Below are 17,526 nucleotides of genomic sequence, written 5' to 3' on the forward strand. Positions count from 1 at the left end.
TAAGAGGTCAGAGAGGGATGCTCTATTTGTGATTAATTATCTGAGAATCACATTTTGCAATCATCTTCATGAAGTTCAAGAGGCGCCATGGCTACTGCAATTAAAGTTTACTCTGAAATAATTCAAGATAGGTAATATAATACGTGCCAAAATATTTTAGGAACAAACGGGACTCATGTATTGCATACATTGCACCGGTGGCGCTTTAGTTTGACGGTAGGCTCGGCTCGGGTCATCACGCACTTGCCTTAAGTACGAAAAATGACCCCCGCGATTCGGGGGACTTGACAGGCACTCCGGCATTGCACAACCATATCAGCCGAATTCGATGCTGATCAAGTAGGCATACTTGTTGATGAGTACACGAGTGAAGGACACACGTGCACGCTCAGGAGAAATATTGACTGAATGACAGGAGCACCTGCCGCTGATTAACAACCAAGAGTGAGCACGTTGTCCCCCCAGACAAAAGGTAGAAAGAGCACCTGTGCCTTCAAACTCTAAACAAATTAGTATTTGGAAGGTGAAGAGGGAAACACAAGAGAATGTCCACAACAGTGCTTATAAACCCCCTTGCCCTGCCCCATTTTCTAGCAGTTCAAACGATTCTTGACGCACTGATGTCGAGATGGTCAAGATTACAGAATCAGAATCCAAAACGATGCGCGAATTATGAAAGAGATGAAAGAAACACTTTTTGAACGAGCTTCAAAGCAAACGTCAAGCCACAATAGGCGCAAAAAGAGCGTTGGAGAAGACGAGTATAGGTCACTGGCAGCTCAATAAAGCCAGGAATCTTTGGCCAAGTGAGTGCCTGTGCTAGCATGAAAGCGTGCGCATTTTCACGCTCGAACCCCCTAACCGGCTACTTCCGAAAATGGTTCAACGTGATTGTACCGAGCGTTGGCGTCATATTCCTCCGCTGACTGAACCACTTTAGCTCCCGTCAGAAAATAGGGTCTGAGTGCAAAATCCGGATCACGTCACCCACACTTTGCTACCTCCAAGTGTAACGTGCAATTCAAAAGCAGCTTGAAAAAAAGAAGGAGGAAAAGTCGACAGGAGAATAAGAGGACACATAGAGGCGGGCGTACTTGGGGCTATTTATTTCGTCTTCAGTTAACATTTGGAGACTGCGTTTTGCTCGCGAATAGTTTCCTGTTTCGTGTTTGTCCACTTGGCTCCAATTTTGTAATCGGTTCAGCCTTTCCCTGGAGTTTGACGATCTCTAGTTCCGTGGATTGTTCCGGCAAAACTATTTTTTTCAATATTGTGAAATGAATTTGAGATACTGAGTCTGAGATACTGAGAAATGTAATTAAGATGAAGTAGCGAATACTCTAGACTAAATGTATTTGCAAGTTACCAAAAAATACTACCAACGTTATTTTAAATACAGTATCTTGAGTAGAGTATTTAAGATAGGCACAAGTCTGGTTTTAGGACAGGAGTCATCTCTGTTAGACATAGCAACTGCAAGATAGAGTAACGAATACTCTAGACTAAATGTATTTGCAAGTTACCAAGTGTGGGGGCGGGGAGGTTCGGGGGTCGAACCCGCCCCCCCCCCCCCCCCCCCCCACACACACACACACACACTGCCGAAGCTAACTCCCCCGGTGGGCCCACACTCTACCCTGCTCACGCAGTCGGTCCTGCACAGGGCACGGAGCAAAGCCGGAGCGTGGACTATCTCCAACTTATATGCTTTCCGGAAAAATTTCTGTAGGGTTGAAAATGCTCAGATAAATAAAATGGTCAATATTTCTTCATGCTTATTAGATGGGATGCGGAATTTGATCTCAGATATATAGAAAACATATATTTCGGAACATTTGTGGGGTGAAGGATGGCGATTTCAAGGCAAAGTAAAACAGACTACCCTCGCTGAAATAATAGCTAAATCAAACTAAAGTGGACATAATAAAACGCACATATGGTGATAATATAAAACAATGTCAGTGATTTATGGAATATTAAATTAATTGTAAAAACGATTGCACTGTGCGCAACGGGTGTCGCTGCGCTCACGCACACCTTGTGTACTCATCAGAATTACGTGCTTTTGACTAGAAATTACCGTGAATAAAAAAGTAACAGTGTCTAGTTATTTCAGAAAGCCATCTACAGACTCTCTTGATCATTTCATTTATGCCAAGCACTTTCATATTAAAATGCAGCCGCCTGCGTTCAAGGCAAAGAATATACAGGATGTCCACCACTTGAACTTCAATGTCGCGGTGAACATTCAAAAGCTCCCGAGCAGCCATTCATTGGAACTGGACGCTTTCAGCTAGGTATCGTCGTAGTGATGAGAACGAGCGCTCAGCTTTCGCCGTTGTTACGCGCAGATTCGCTAGGATCTTGAGGAGACGAATAGAGGTTAGGGAATAGAGCCTCCGGACAGAGGGCGACCGCCTGTAGCGCAGACGTGACGGGCGTTTCATGTTTCTCCCTCTTTCATTGGACGCCTAAAAGTTCCCTATTTTCGGCGAAGTTTCCCTCACTTCGTGAATTTTCCCTCCATCGAGACGCCCGTCTCGATGGTCGCTCAAAGATGCAATGAAGTCCGTCTCTTTGTGCTTTCAATGTGGAGGTGGCATCCGATGCAATCCGTTATTAGATCAATCTTTTCGTTGCGCGGAGCATAGAAACTCCGAAGAGCCTTCATATTCTCACTACGCCTAGGCACAAGGGTATTCAAGTTCGTTCCCACGTTCGGAGAGTACGTTTGCGCGTTTGTGTGCGATGTCATTTCTCCAAGCGACGGAATGACCAGTTCGCACTGACGACTTCTCATCGCCCCGAGAATATGCCGCTGCTACCTTTGGATCACACTGCAAGACAAAGCGTCCCAACAAAAATAAGAGTTTCTTTCCTTCGGCATCATGTTCTGTAGCAACAATTTGCTAAACCTTTAACAGATAATACGCTTTCGTTTTGTGATTGTTCAGAATTACCCTAGCCCTATATATGGGTTCCTAGTGTCTGTGCGAGAACGGTTGCACTAGTTTTTCAGCGTCGAGATTTTTTTTCTTTGCAGTATAATTTCTGGTGACAGTATAGCCTGACGGTAACAGCCAGGCGGCGCTAATGGAATGGAATAGAGCAGAATAGAATAGAATAGTTTCTTTTTGAGGTTTTCTTCCGAAATACACTTTCCAAACCCGTCTCACTTAAGCACATATGCTTGTGTGAGGGTAGTAGAGTGAGAGCCTAACCTCGGTGTAACTTGGCAAAGGGTGAATGATAAGACCCCTATTGCGTGGCGACGGCTTCGATATCTGCTACGTATACGAGTGCAACGCACACATATTGGAGCATGCATGACGGAGCGAAAAGCCTGGTACTTCTTCGAAGTGAAAGCGCACTCCGCTGATAAATAGTCACGATCCCATTGGCCAGCCAGGCCGCTGCTTCCGCCGTACTTGCGTGCGATCACGGCTTCCTGGCCTACCCAGTATTTCTTGCTTCAGACACTAGGCTATAGCGGCGCCATCAGAGTAATAGCTCACGTATGAACAACGCAGCTGCCACACCCAGGCATAGCCAAAGTTTCTAGCTTCAGTCGCTAGATAGCACCAAACCAAACAGCAGTGCAGGTTTCCTATAGACCAGTGTCCGAGATATTAGCCCCCAGCGATAAACATGTGAAAAAATAATCTCAAGCGCAGGCTCTTGTGAAGAGAGAAGCTGCGCATAAAACAAGGTATTTTTCCCTTTGTAGCACTTTTGGCATTGATGTTGTTCTTGGAGCTTCGTGAGTATGCCACTCCGACGTTCTTGCACTACGATATGCGCGAAGGTTTATAAAAAGAAAAGAAATATATATTCTCGCAAAAAGTGCAGCCCCCCCCCCCCCCCCCCCCCCGCGGGCCCCCTTTTCCGTGTCCTTGCGTTAGCATAAACAAACATGGCGGCGCCCATGGAACAGAGCAGACACTGGTCTATAGTGAAGTGACCATACTCCTCGGGCCGCAAAGCGGGGCGCGTATTGGGGGGGAGCCGGGGGGGGGAGTAATAGTGTTCTGAGGTTTGAAAATTTTAAATTTTGATAACAAATTATACATTTATAGTATTTCATATAGACGGTACACATTTCTTTTCATGAACATTTAATACATTTGGTTGGAATGATTTTTTAGTATCAATATATTTATTTTTGCAGAAAATATGACCATAGTATCAGCGCCGCCGTCCCTGCCAAGCGGATTTTGTACATTATTCAGGAAAACCACACTCTCACCGGTGCGAGTTTTTTCGTCTAGCCGCATCTTTCATGTATTCGGGATTCGGGAAGCCCAAGCGGGACAAAACACCGTCCCACAAGCACGCTTGTGGGACAGCGGGACCACGGAAGGGAAAGCGGGAGCTGTCCCGCCTAGATCGGTGTTTTGTCTGGCCGTCACGCGTTGGTAGTGCAATGCTACCTCAGAAATTACCGCATATCCACGTGGTGAATGATGTTGATTGGGGCGAAGCTCGGGTGGTGCTGATGATACTGATTTTGGTCATAGGTAGTGCTGATGGTGCCGTTTTCATTCATGTCAGTAGGAGTGAGTGAGAACATGTTTTATTTTCAGGTGGGGTACCTGTTGCCCTTGAAACTCGTCATTGGCTACAGGGGGAAGGGGAGGAGGGATTGGGTTTAAATGTAAATATCAAGTCCGGCGGACTTGATGAACTCAATCAGCGAGTCTAAAATTGCTTTTCTGTGCTCGGGGGTGCCGTCTGGAAGAACCCATTCCTTTAGGCTGGATGGTCTTTCTTGTGGCGGTAGAGCATTCAAAGCTAGTTTCCGCTTGATGTCACTTTTGGGACAATCCCAGATGATGTGTTTGATGTCTGCCAATATTTGACAGTGATCGCACATGTCAGTTTCGGAATCTTCCCCGTTGTTGCTTTTTCGGAATTTATATTTCAAGGCCGGTGTCATGGCGGTTCCTGTACGCAACCTTCGTAGGCATACACGCTCCCACCGACTGTAAGATGTCGATGGAAGGGGGTGTTCGTCTGGCCTGCGTAGATCGGCGAGTCTTTGGCTTCTTTCTAGCCGTTCTTGGGCTTTGATTTCCGACGGGTCGACGTCGTCTTCGATGTCTTCATCTACGACGGGGTGCACTGAGCCTTGGCCGGGTGGGACTGCCTGTAGCTGCTCCCGTGCGGCTGCATGTGCCTCGTCGTTTCCGTGGATACCTTGATGTCCGGGGATCCATCGTATCTTGATGGTACGGCCTTCAGCTCGAAGCTGTCGGGCCGTAGCCTTAATGCTTTTAACCGTTTTGCTGCGGCTATCATGTTTTTTTAATTCTCGTACGGCTTCTTTAGAGTTCGTGAAGACATAAATGTTGCTTTTATGGTTTTCTTGTTCTGCACACTCGACCGCCGTCTTGATGGCTTGAAGTTCAGCCTCCTTGACGCTGGTGGTATCGCCCAGGGAGGCGGCGACTCTTCTCTGGTCGTTTGCGCAATAATGAGCCATAGCTGTGCATTTGTCCTCCTTGGCTGCGTCCGTGTAAATAATGACGTTAGTGTCATCTTCAAGAAGTAATTGTACCTCGGTGTTCATTCCTTTCCTTTCCTTTGAGCTTTCCGAAAACAAATCATGTTTTCGGAAAGCTCAAAATGACTACGATAAAAAAAAGATTGAGCCGCCATATTGGCACCTCGAGCCTGTGAGGTTTGGGTACTCTGGGAACGTTCAGTGACTCTAGATAGCAATTGCCATATAATGCAACTTTCATGTTTCAAGTCATCGATAAAGGGTGGCGCTCTTATCGTATTTATCTTAAAGCAACTCTATCCTGGGAAAAGTGGCGCCATTCATTGTTGTGGAAATGCTCGAGGCACGTGCCGCCCGCCACTTCTGGGAAATTCATGGCGTCTGAAATCTAGCTCAGTGCTGCGCTGTGCCGCCATGATCTTCCCAAGGGCTGCACGTTGCACGTGCCTCGTGCATCGAAGCACTTTGTGCTACATTTGAAACATGAAGGGGCTTTAATTTAGCTCGGTCTCGGTGAACGTCAGCGGCCCATGTTTCAAAGGTGAGTTTCCCAACTGAGTGTTTTGCAACGTTGCTCCTCTGGGGTCCTTCTCTTCGTTCCTTCTTCTACAGTTGTTTTCAAGCGCAATTCTAGCGTAAACAAATTCGTCTAAATAAACCAACAAAAGGAGTGCAACGAAAATTTTTCAGAGATGTATGTACTTAGGTGATGCATTTATCATGCCGAAAGCTTGTAAGTCAATCTCTAGAGAAAAATGCAAGAAAAAAACAACTTATACTCCTCTATGCGCGAGAACAACACAGAAGCTGACGATGCTACTCAACTAACATACCACACTAACACTACACTGTACCAACCCTTTGACCACACACGCCCGGATAAGATCAATCTGCTTAAAGGTGTTAAATTAAAAAAAAAGAAAAAAAAAAAAAAAAAAAAAAAAAAAAAAAAAACCGATGGATGTTGTTTTGGTTTTCCACCACGCGTTAAAAATGGTGTTTTTCTTCTTTTCTTATTCGCATTCTTTTTTTAGGGGCGAAGCTCCTTAAGGTCTAGCCTTGTCCGTCCGGCGTCCGTGCTCACATCGATCTTGCTGGTGCTCGTGATCGTGCTCGTGAGCTCACGTGCTCGTGAGCTCACCTACTCGTGTAGAGCAAAGAAAAAAGATTTAAAAAAATGTTTGTGCAGTCGACAGGATTCGAACCTGCGCGGGGAGACCCCAATTGGTTTCTAGTCCATCGCCTTAACCACTCGGCCACGACTGCGGGACGAGGAGAGGGCTCTGAGATGTGGTAGTAACTCAAGAGCTGGGGATGTCATGGATGAAACGTTGTATGTAGCCGCTCAACGTCTATACAGGATAGGGCGCTGCGGTCAAAGGCGTATATAATCGCGTTAAACTTTGCCTGTATTGGCTCAATGGTTATGGACGAGAGAGCGCTGCGGTCAAATGCTCAAATGCGTATATAACGACGTTGCATACCACAGATTCCTTTCTGACATGGGCGAACGAAATTCTCGGCATGCTGCGGCTCAGCGTCTACGCAGACAAGCACCGCCAGAGCTTCGCTCCATCAACATCATTCACCACGTGGAGATTTATTTATTTATTTATTAGAGTACCTACATCGCCTAGAAGGCATTACAGTAGGGGGGGGGGGCACAAAAATAACATGCAAAATATACATCGTTATACACGAAAAAAAAAGAAGAAAACACTACTACACTTATAATACTAAATCATATGAAAATTTAAACAATTGATTGAATTTTCTCAAAGAACAGCTCTGGCATCAAAGTTTCTACAATGTCATTAGGAAGCTTATTCCAATCCTCAACAGACCGTGGAAAAAAAGAGAATTTAAAAACATCAGTTCTGCACTTATATGGACGGATCTTTTTTGAATTGTCAACCCTTAAAGACACATAAGCAGGTTCTAGATGTGTTGATTTACATATACCAGTATTATTGTGGAAGATGTTATGCAGAAGTTTTAGACGAAGGCACTGACATCTGTGCCTCAGCGGCCTCCAGTCCAGCGATGACTTCAGTTCAGTTATACTTGTCCTGAAATCATAATTTCCCGTAACAAACCTTGCAGCACGGTTCTGTATTTTTTCAATCTGCTCCTCCAAGTTGAACCTATAGGGGTCCCAGATTGTGCACGCATAATCAAGAACTGATCTAACAAGTGAAAAATATAAGGTTTCTTTCAGTGACGAGGAGGCCAATCTAAAATTACGTTCAATGAAACCTAGCGATCGACTAGCCTTGGCGGTTATATGGTCAACATGTTTATTCCAACTTAAATTTGACGAAAAAATAACTCCTAAATATTTAGTTTCATTTAAAAGGATGAGGGGCAATCCAATAATGGTGTATGAAGAAGGGAAGAAATTCGTTTTTCTTGTGAACCTGATATGGACACATTTCGATATATTCAAAGACATACGCCATTGAAAACACCAAGCTTCAATCCTGTCCAAATCACTTTGAAGAGCAAGGGCGTCTGCATTACATGAAACATCTGCGTACAAAACGCAATCATCGGCATATGATCTTATTTTAGAAGAAACTTTTTCGACCAGATCATTAATGAAAATTAAAAACAGGAGAGGTCCGAGTACCGATCCCTGTGGGACACCAGATGTAACTTGGACTGACGGGGACCGAATCCCATTAATTACTACAGACTGTTTCCTGTAGCTTAAGTAGTCACCTATCCAACAAAAAATTTTGGAATCAATGTTTAGTTTACGAAGCTTTAAAACCTATATTCCTGAAACTATGATAAATGCACCACTTATAGAATTCTTTTTGGAAACGTTTCTGCGGAGTCAGTTTATTAACACATTTATTTTTTTATTTATTTTTCGCACCAGAATAGTGTTTAAGTACATTGTCGCCGCGGCAATTTCCATGCAACGTTCATTGTTGGAAAAGGGAGGGAGTGGTGTTTCCACCTTGACTGCATACTCATAGACCTTTTGCAAAAGTACCCAAGCACCAAGGAGCATGTACGAGCATATTTACTCTCGCTGCACGTGCTGGCATCTGCAGACGTAACTATTTTAAAGCAAATGTAAAAAAAAAAAAAAAAAAAACGCATATTTTACGCGCCTTCGTGAACGCCGTATTTTTATTATTCACTTCAAATACTTTATACGGCAAAGGCGAGTGCCTGTGGCGCATTGTCCTGAATTCCCAGCATTCTCGTTGTTGAGTAATTTAGACTCTGTTTACCGTTAAGGCCGGTTCCCACAAGCAGTGGAGCGCTGATGCAGAGTTGTTCACATGTCGTCAGCTACTTATCGTCTGCCATTAGCAACAGATTTAACGGTGTGATACGAATTTGGTGAACGCTGCCGTCAGCACACGCTTAGCGCAAAGTCAGCGCTGCGCTTATTAGCGGCGAGATATTTCGGTGGCGCCCTCGTTCGGTTACCTTTCGTGACGTCATTACCTTGTGAATAATATGTTCGATGGTGTTTGTAATGGGCATGGTGGAAGCCTGAAATGATAGCTCTCCCAAAGCAACACTGCCAACACAGTCAAAATTGAATTTCTTATTATCCCCTTATTTCCGTCGATGAGACATCCTTTGCTGAGCGACGCTTTCGATTGCTCACGTCGCCAATAGCGATCCGTTGCATGTGTAAACAGGCCTTTCAGCTGAGAGAAGCTCCTCAATAGCGCGAGCTTTCTGCCCTTGCTAACAGAAGTATGAACGCGCTGACACGCGCAACCAGCCTGCGCAGCCTTCAGCGCAGCCAGCGAGCTGGCGCTGAAGTCAGGCACGTTTTAAAGACCGGAGCTGTGAGACTTTCTTCAGACGGATATCCTTATCAGCCCAGCTCTTGGAAGATGGAAGATGCCATCAAGATCTCTTTTCATTGTCCACTGCAAGGTCGTTGTGTTTTTCAACGGGGTCTCTAGGAGTAAACCTAGGGCCTTCGTGCTGCCGACCAGGCTATGAAGTAATCACACCGGACGACATAAAGACCCCTGCGCACTGTTGCGTTTGAGAACGTTTGAGTGTGTTGGACTGCGTTGCGACGAAAAACATGTGGGAACTAAGTGTTCCCCGTCTTTTTATCTAAGTCTAGCACACACAGGTCGTGGGGACCGCTGTGGCAGCGGCTTGCCGGATACGGGGCAAGGCCGCATCCCTCGAAGAGGGATGGTGTCTACCTCGCCCTTTTTGCTGAATGTGCCTCTGGCGCACCCTTGAGAATGATTGCGGACGCGGCCCACCTGCGGGATAAGCCACACCACCTACCCAGGGCGCGTCCATTTCCCGGAGGCTAGATAAGCCGGCCGCGAGCGACGGCCGGGTCTCTCGGCGGGGGAGGCTCTGACCTCGGAGCCTTTTTCTTTCGGCACTTCCCCTTTCCCACGAATCTGCTTAATACTGTAGCGTGGGCCCACTCTAGGTGAATCTGTCTAATACGACAGCGCCGACATTTTTCCGTTCTTTTCATCTATTAGTTTAGCCGACTGGCACAGCGTTGTGGCACAGAAGCCCATAAAACACGTCACTCTACGGACCCACGGACAACCCGTGTTTTTACGTGGTACCCCCCTCAAAGGGGAATCCCACAAACGAAAGCAAGTCACATGCACATTTGTGCTTCGTTTGAAGCGTGGGATCCAATTAGAGAAATAGCTGGGCACGCGACATAAGAAGAAGGGATGTCCGTGTTTTCTCGCACCCACAACGAAGTCAAACGCATTCAAACTCTCTCTCAAACGCAACTGTGCGTAGGGGCCTTAACGCTTCCAACTAGCTGTCCACCTGTCCATCACTGCACAATGCCGTGCAAGGCGGAAGTTGAGTGGCAGTTCATGCCTCTCCCGGGACGCGTTACGTCAACAGCCTATTCGTTACATGGGGAACCCACGCTCAACTGCTGGCAACCTTCCGCTTCACTTCGGACACACCGTTAGGTATAAAAATCGAACTAACGCTGGAAGCGCCTACAAGCTCTTTCGCCTCTGCGCACAGCAAAGGTAAGACACTCTCTGAGAGCTCTTCGAGCGACTTGCCTCTTCTCTGAGAGAGAAAATGCGTTGTATTTTTTGTAATATGTAAGTTACGAATGCCTCCATTAGGTCTCATTTATAAAACGAAATTATACAAATGCCCTGTATTTGGTATTGAATATCACTTTCCCATTTATCAAAAATTATCTCGGTACGCACTTTTCATAAAAGAATGAGCATGTATCGCAGTTGGTTTACCTTTTAGTCAAACGTTTTTTTGTTGTTTTCTTCCCCAAGATGGAGCTAAATACCTTTTGTTAAACCATTCGAGACGTACCATCTTGTTAAGTACCGTGAGAGTGCTTCAGCAAGCTCACACCGAAAATTCATCGGTATTCTTGTAACACAATATTTTTTGCCGAAATACTTCCAGGAGAATGGACTTGGGGTACTCTTGGGACTTCTAAGATGAAATTTGTTTCTTCTAAATGCCAGAATCGAGTGGAAGGACGTAAACATTCAATATGATAGTTTAATCGCTTCTTCAGTGAATCGGCCTTTCCAATCCTTTATAAAAATTGTCAGTGGTTGTTAAACAAATTTCTAAACAATAGGAGACCTAACAAAAAGAGGTGATCCGATATGCGTATGATGACTATCGAGCGCGTTTATTAAAGAGGCGGTAAACGTGAAATAATAAAGTTATGCTTGGTCTACAATTTTATTTTACGTAGGAGCGAAACCATCCAATGAACGTTTCCTTCCATCCGTACACTGTAGGGGTTTAGTACTTGGTATTTCTTCTCTTCATCCATCCTCACGTTTTCGCCTGTTTTGTTTAATGCAACATTATTCCATGCCTAAACCCTGTCACTTCTTTTTCTGTTATTTGTTTTTATGGCATCATAAGTTCTACTGTTCTAATTCTTGCAGTGAATATTGCTGGAACTGAAGCTCCGGTACCTGCCTTGAATCATGAAGGTCCTTGCTGTCTCGCTTGTCTTTTTGCTAATCGCTGGTAGGTAATGACTCCTCAAACATAACTGACATTAAAAAAAGAGAAGTGAAGAAAATTTGGATGCCTTTGACGATAATTTCGTCCATCCAATTATTTTTTCTCGAAGGTCTGATCAGCACATCGCTGGCTGAAAATGACGAAGGAGGAGAAAAACAGCTCCTTCGAGATCGTAAGTATAGTTATGAAAATAAAAAAGAAAATAACGTTGCGAATGAGATTATGTGGGTCATGTTTTTAATGTGAGTTTTTTACAAAAACAAAGTTTTTTCGTCCTAACTTAGTTAAATGCAAAGTATAGCTTGTAACGATATTCACCCCCGTGAAGGTATTTCGGTGCCGAAAAATTAAGAAAAAGAAATAAATTAAAAATTAAATTATGATTTAGATATTCAATTTATTTATTCATTTATTGACTCCCTTTATGACTATTACACAAGGAAGATACTTGTTACAGTTACAATAAAAATAAACAACAGATACAAGGTGTGTTCACAGCTAAAAGTGTGAACAAGATTTCTAATAGAGTTGTTGCAACGAATTTCTGCGCCGACTTTTCAAACGACACGAGAGAATCATAAGCCATTAATGAAACAATTAATATGCTTTGATTGACAGGTCACAGTGGCCAGCTCTTCCCACTCCGGCATGTTGCCAGCCGCCGTCACAGCAAAAGGTCCGCGCTTATGGACTGCATATGCTATGGATCAGCGAAAAGGATCTGCATTTGTGACTAGAAAAAGGCTCAAAATCGAAGAAGATTAAGTCAAATAATAAAACGAAAAATAAACTTCCTCAGTTTCTTTAATACTAAGAGTGCACTGAGCTCGACGGATCTAACATCCATTCGTTGTGCACGAAGAAGATAGCTGAATTTACGTTGGACAACCCGTGCAAGAAAGTTGTTATTTTGTGGGTCATGTGGGTGTGATAAATTAATATTAAGGTAATATTTGTCGGTCTTTTTACCACTTGTGAGGCTCGAACCTTTATGCAAGCGTATTGCATGTCTCTTTTGCTCTGGCATGAACACATAGAAACCGAGACCTTGATGTGAATATACTATTATACTATTCGCAGAGGGAAGTTCGGGTATAGGGAATATTCACTGGCGGCCATAGCTGTGTGCGCGACTGCTGAGCGCGTGCTGATGGCGAGCTTCCACAGTTGTTTTGTAACGTGCATTCCGCACCATCAAGAGTGCCGCTCTTAGCAGTCTATTGATGTGAGCTCGTTCTGAGCATGCGCTCTGAACAGCACCCACAAATATGGCGTCCAATGAATACTCCCTATTGTCGTCTGGTGAAATTTTTTTCACAGACGTCCGTGATGATGCTTTAACTTCTCTGCTGGTGCAAGCACGCGCAATGCCCAGCTTGTATGCACTATAAATACCAAGACATAACCGCCTAGGTAGCACGTGCACTGCCTATAGAGATGAAAACAGAGGCTCCTCTAGAGAGCTTCTCACCGCGAAGGGTCACTGACAAGACGAAACTGGCAGGGCATATTTCTTTCGAGGGCCATACCTCCGACACGCGCCCCTTGTGTTTCACCATGCTGCGGGAGTTCGAGGCTCAAGGGACGCCGAAGATTTATCGAAGGTAGGAAGTTCGTGCTGGAGGCGGGGCGACTGAGACTCTTCCCTGCCTTTCTGTTGAGCGATGTCTTACTTCAGACCTATTTTCTTTTGACGTAAAACTACGTCTTTCTCCGCACTTGGAAGGACGTTTGAAATTGGGAGGTCGATGTTACGAAAAACTTGGTCACGGAAGTGACGTCACAGAGGTGCGCCGCCTGCTGCCGAGAACCGCGCAGTGCGCACGCGCGTCCTTTCTTATCTGCTGGCTCGTTCGTTTGCTCGCTTCAATGAGACGCGCTCGCCGCTCCGGCAGCCGCGATTCCGCAATCTTCGCTCATCACTCTGGACAGCGGCCGAGCGGCCGAGCTCGCGTGCTGTGTAGGACGGGCAGTTCACGCGACTCCCTCGCGCGACTCGGCAAAGCGTTAAAAACCTCGGAGATGGCGGCGCGGGGGCTGCACATTTGCCTCTACCCGACACCGAGCCAGGGACATTCACTTCTTGCGCACCCAACATCGTCATGCGGCAGAAGACCGTGGACGTTTCTTCAGCTGAGGCCGTAGTTCTGCGGAAATGTATGCAACATAGTGAACCTATGTACCGATGATTTTTTTTTCTTTTGTCGAGAGGTATAGTAAAGACGACCAGAGCACTTCCAGCAAGCGTGTGCCTTCTATCATATGATAAATGAACGGATAGGTGACACGGCCATGCACTTGCATTGAGCAGAGCCGTGTATGTAGGGCTTGTCATTAAGGTGCAATCCACCGTGCTTGACGTTTTGGTGCTTTATTGACGGCTTATAACTTTCTTTCTATGTATCTTACAATTATAAAGTTAATGTCAAATTAAAAATCTGTTTTTCAATAATACTTTAATGTTTCGATATTACGATTGTTTTTAGTTGTAAGTTAATTATGAAGCTTTTAATAGGCCACAGTCTCTAATACTGAAAAAATATTTCTCGAGTTATAACGTCCCATCGTCCACGATATTTTACGTGAGCGTTCGGTTGGATGTAATAAATAAAAAAAAGTAAGCAACGAACTATACAGATAATGTATATTTTAAAATAAAAAATAAAGTTTAAAATGGTATTATTTAATGGCGCTATAAAAACAAAATCACGTCAACTAATCAAAATAACGAGACATTAAAGTTTGAAGCATTTTTCGATATTACATTTTCCTGAACTTCCATATTGATATATTACACGTTAAAATGTTATAATACCCTTGTTACACGGGCACACTTAACTGCAGTTACGCTAAGTCACAGTTAGCGCACAATACTTGCCGACCACATTCTGCGGTTATGCAGTCAAAGCTATGGCCGAACGTGCGCTTGAGCATCTTGAGCACGCATCAAAGCAGTGCATGCGCTTTCTTCATTTATTATGGAATAGCGGTCTGGAGAGTATAGAGCGGTATCTGTGGTGCCGTGTAACAGCGGTTAAAGCTGAGTTAACCGCGGTTAAGTGTGCCCGTGTAACAGGGGTATTAGACCTCAACCGTTTACCATTCAGTTACGGCAAATTGTAGCTTCTTAATATAAAATACAGATGGCGACACGTGTTCAAGAACAGCTTGATGTGCATTTTCCGTCGTGTGCCGCTTGGAACGCCACATGAAAGACAGAAAAAGCGGCAGATGTCAGGGTGTCAGGTGCCTGAATGCGCGCAGTGAGCGAGCCAGAGATGTCAGAACAACAAGCGTGAGGCTGCGGGTGCACCTCTAGGTGCACCACGGCTGCTTTTGCGCTCGTTCTACTGTGCGTCAATACACGTGCCCGACGCGATCCGAATGAAATAGGCGCCATGAAATGTATTCTGCCATTTCAGCTTTCGCCACGTATACGAAAACATTTTAATGTTTTTATCACTGGCAAGAATCATTTTCGCAATCAAACTATGCTTGTCGGAATGATTTCAGTATATTTTGGTTAAAAAACCTGTTCATGAGCTTCTGGGTACGCTAGAAGGAAGAATACCTCCTAGAGCTTCGATCGGCACACCTAGCAACGCCTCTTAACCGCCGATCGCAGAAAATCGGAGACGGGGCACTACTGCACGACAACATTGCCCCGAGACATCTTTGGACCTTGGTTCGTGTTACTGATGTATTTCCTGGAAGAGATGGAAATGTGAGGGCATGTACCATAAAGCTGCCATCCGGTTTAGTTACATGATGACCTCTACAACTGCTGTGCCCAATGGAAGCCATTTGAACTTCAATGTATTTTCCTCGCGTTGTGGGCGCTGTGGGGGCGGGGAGGACCATTAGTTGTTGCACACTTCGGCACCATTAGTTGTTGCACATTGGAGCACTCTCTTCGTCAACTGATGACTTTGCGGGTGACATTCTGAGGTTGATTTGTGAAAGACAGGACAACCGACTGGGTTGGGACCCTTTGACTGACTCAATGGCTCCCCTGGCGCGAGCTCCCTCTCCATTTATCTTCTTCTTTGTATACAGACAAGAGTCTTATGGTCTGTTTAGTTCAATTTATTTCGTAAAACCACCTCGGTGGCTTTTAAGTGGCAATGATATTAAAACAAAACACAAAACATGAAGATCGTCTCAGTGTCTCTGAGCCAACGCGCTGGCCCATGAATCCATATTTGTCGGGTTTAATTATCGGTAGATGTGCCCGTAACCCGACGGAGGCCAATCTGAGATTTCGGTTGCACGTCAAAAGAACTCCATTGAATCAAAATAAACCCGCAATTTTTTTTTTTTTTTATTGGGGCGTGTTAAGTGATTTTTGTTTGTTTGGCTTGTGAAACCCTAAGATCTGAGTACGCGATGGTAGAGTGTACTCTAGCGATGGACCAATGCGAGCTCTTTTTCGAGGTTGTAGACGAGTCGCCCGATTCTCCCGCCCAGGACCCTTTGTCTTCGTCGTCGTCCATCCCTTTCGATCGCGTGACTGGCGTAACCGTGAGACTCCGTCGTGGTTCCTTTCTGCCGGACACTATTTAGCTACTTCAGTGAGAACTTTGCAAGAAAATGGAGCTGCTAAACATAAAAAAGCCGCCAACCTCGCAATGAAAACTCGTAAACGCAGATGATTTAGGGCCGGTGTGGCCAGACGGGTCGGACGTTTTAAAGCAAGACTCATTTTGGTGCGCCCTTAGACTAAGAGAAAAAAAAAAAAATGAAGTGCCGCGAAAGCAGACGGGAATAATATTTCGTTTTTAACTGTGATATTTCACATCCAATAATAAAGAAAGAAAGTGCGCGTTAAACCGATTTCAAAGAATACTTATTTATCACGTGCTCCTCTAGCGGTTAAGGTGGAATGCAATCGACATCAACCTAAAGTGCTGCGTTTATTTATCGTGTAATCAAGAACGCCGTTTCCTACAGGTATCTCCAGCTAAAGGACCTAAGCTAAAGGTACCTTTACGCTGCCGTGTGAATTGGGCATAAGTGCCGTGCGAGATTTAAGTGTCATTGACTGAAATATATTTCAAATCCAGCATTACCATTATATGTAATTAACAAAAATTAACAGGGAAAAGGGCCCTTTTCCGTGTTAATTTTTAACTTAATGTTAATGTTAACTTTTATTTTTTATTTTTTATTTTATTTGTATTTTTTATATTATTTTTTAATTTTTATTTTTTATTTTTTAATTTTATTTTTTAATAAACATTAAGTTAATGTTTGACTTAATGTTAACTTTTAGCGCTACTCTTAATTTCGTTAACAAAAATTAACGTTTAATATTTGGAAACTTACTGGAGTTCGAGAAAATGGCGAAGTAAATAAAATAGCATCTCTTCTTTTTTTTCCACAGAAAACACGGAATGTGACACGTTGAGACAAGTATTTGACACTGGCGAGGACTACGAACGATGCGTCTCGTTTGTTCAGTGTTTCGGCGCCAGTTATGGGTTCAAGTAAATTAATGTGCTGTGGGTGGCCCTTTTATTTGTTTGGTTCCTTTCACCGACTTCTTCAAGCGTAGCTGCTACGTGCAGGTTTCCTGTCGCAAGTCATTTTTGTTTTGCTGATTCGAGTGTAGTCAGCCTTTAGCTAAAACTGTTTTTGAGTAAACTGGTGCAATACACGAGTTGTTATATTAGTTGCGCCTTGAGAAATGTTAAGTTCAGCGTCCTCAAAACGTTTCTGTATTCGCTTCAAATTTGATTTAAAGCTTAGGGTAAGGAGGCGGTGTTTTCTTTTAAAAAGATACGGAAACGAAATGACGTGAGCGTGAGCTCTCTACCCCTCGGTTCAAAGTCGGCCATCAAGAAGCGCAATGCGTATCGCGCTCTTGACGTCAATACTTCTCCCATGGCCAGGGGAACTGTAGTTGCGAGCCTTGCCACTTGGTGGCGTCAACGCGTGGCAACCTCGCCTAGTAGTAATATCCGAGGACTGTACGTCCTATGGCCTAATCCCAGCTCCCTGTAACGTTGTTTGTTGCCATACCG

General features: G+C 44.5%; 1 protein-coding gene across 1 annotated transcript in view; it reads right to left on the bottom strand.

Moving 5' to 3' along the window:
• Nucleotides 1–17,526, bottom strand: part of LOC8027695 (trypsin beta) — a 40,766-nt gene that overhangs the window by 5,631 nt on the left and 17,609 nt on the right. The window lies entirely within an intron of this gene.

Source organism: Ixodes scapularis, unplaced genomic scaffold, assembly GCF_016920785.2.
Source record: "Ixodes scapularis isolate PalLabHiFi unplaced genomic scaffold, ASM1692078v2 PGA_scaffold5__190_contigs__length_132052651, whole genome shotgun sequence".
NCBI lineage: Eukaryota > Metazoa > Arthropoda > Arachnida > Ixodida > Ixodidae > Ixodes > Ixodes scapularis.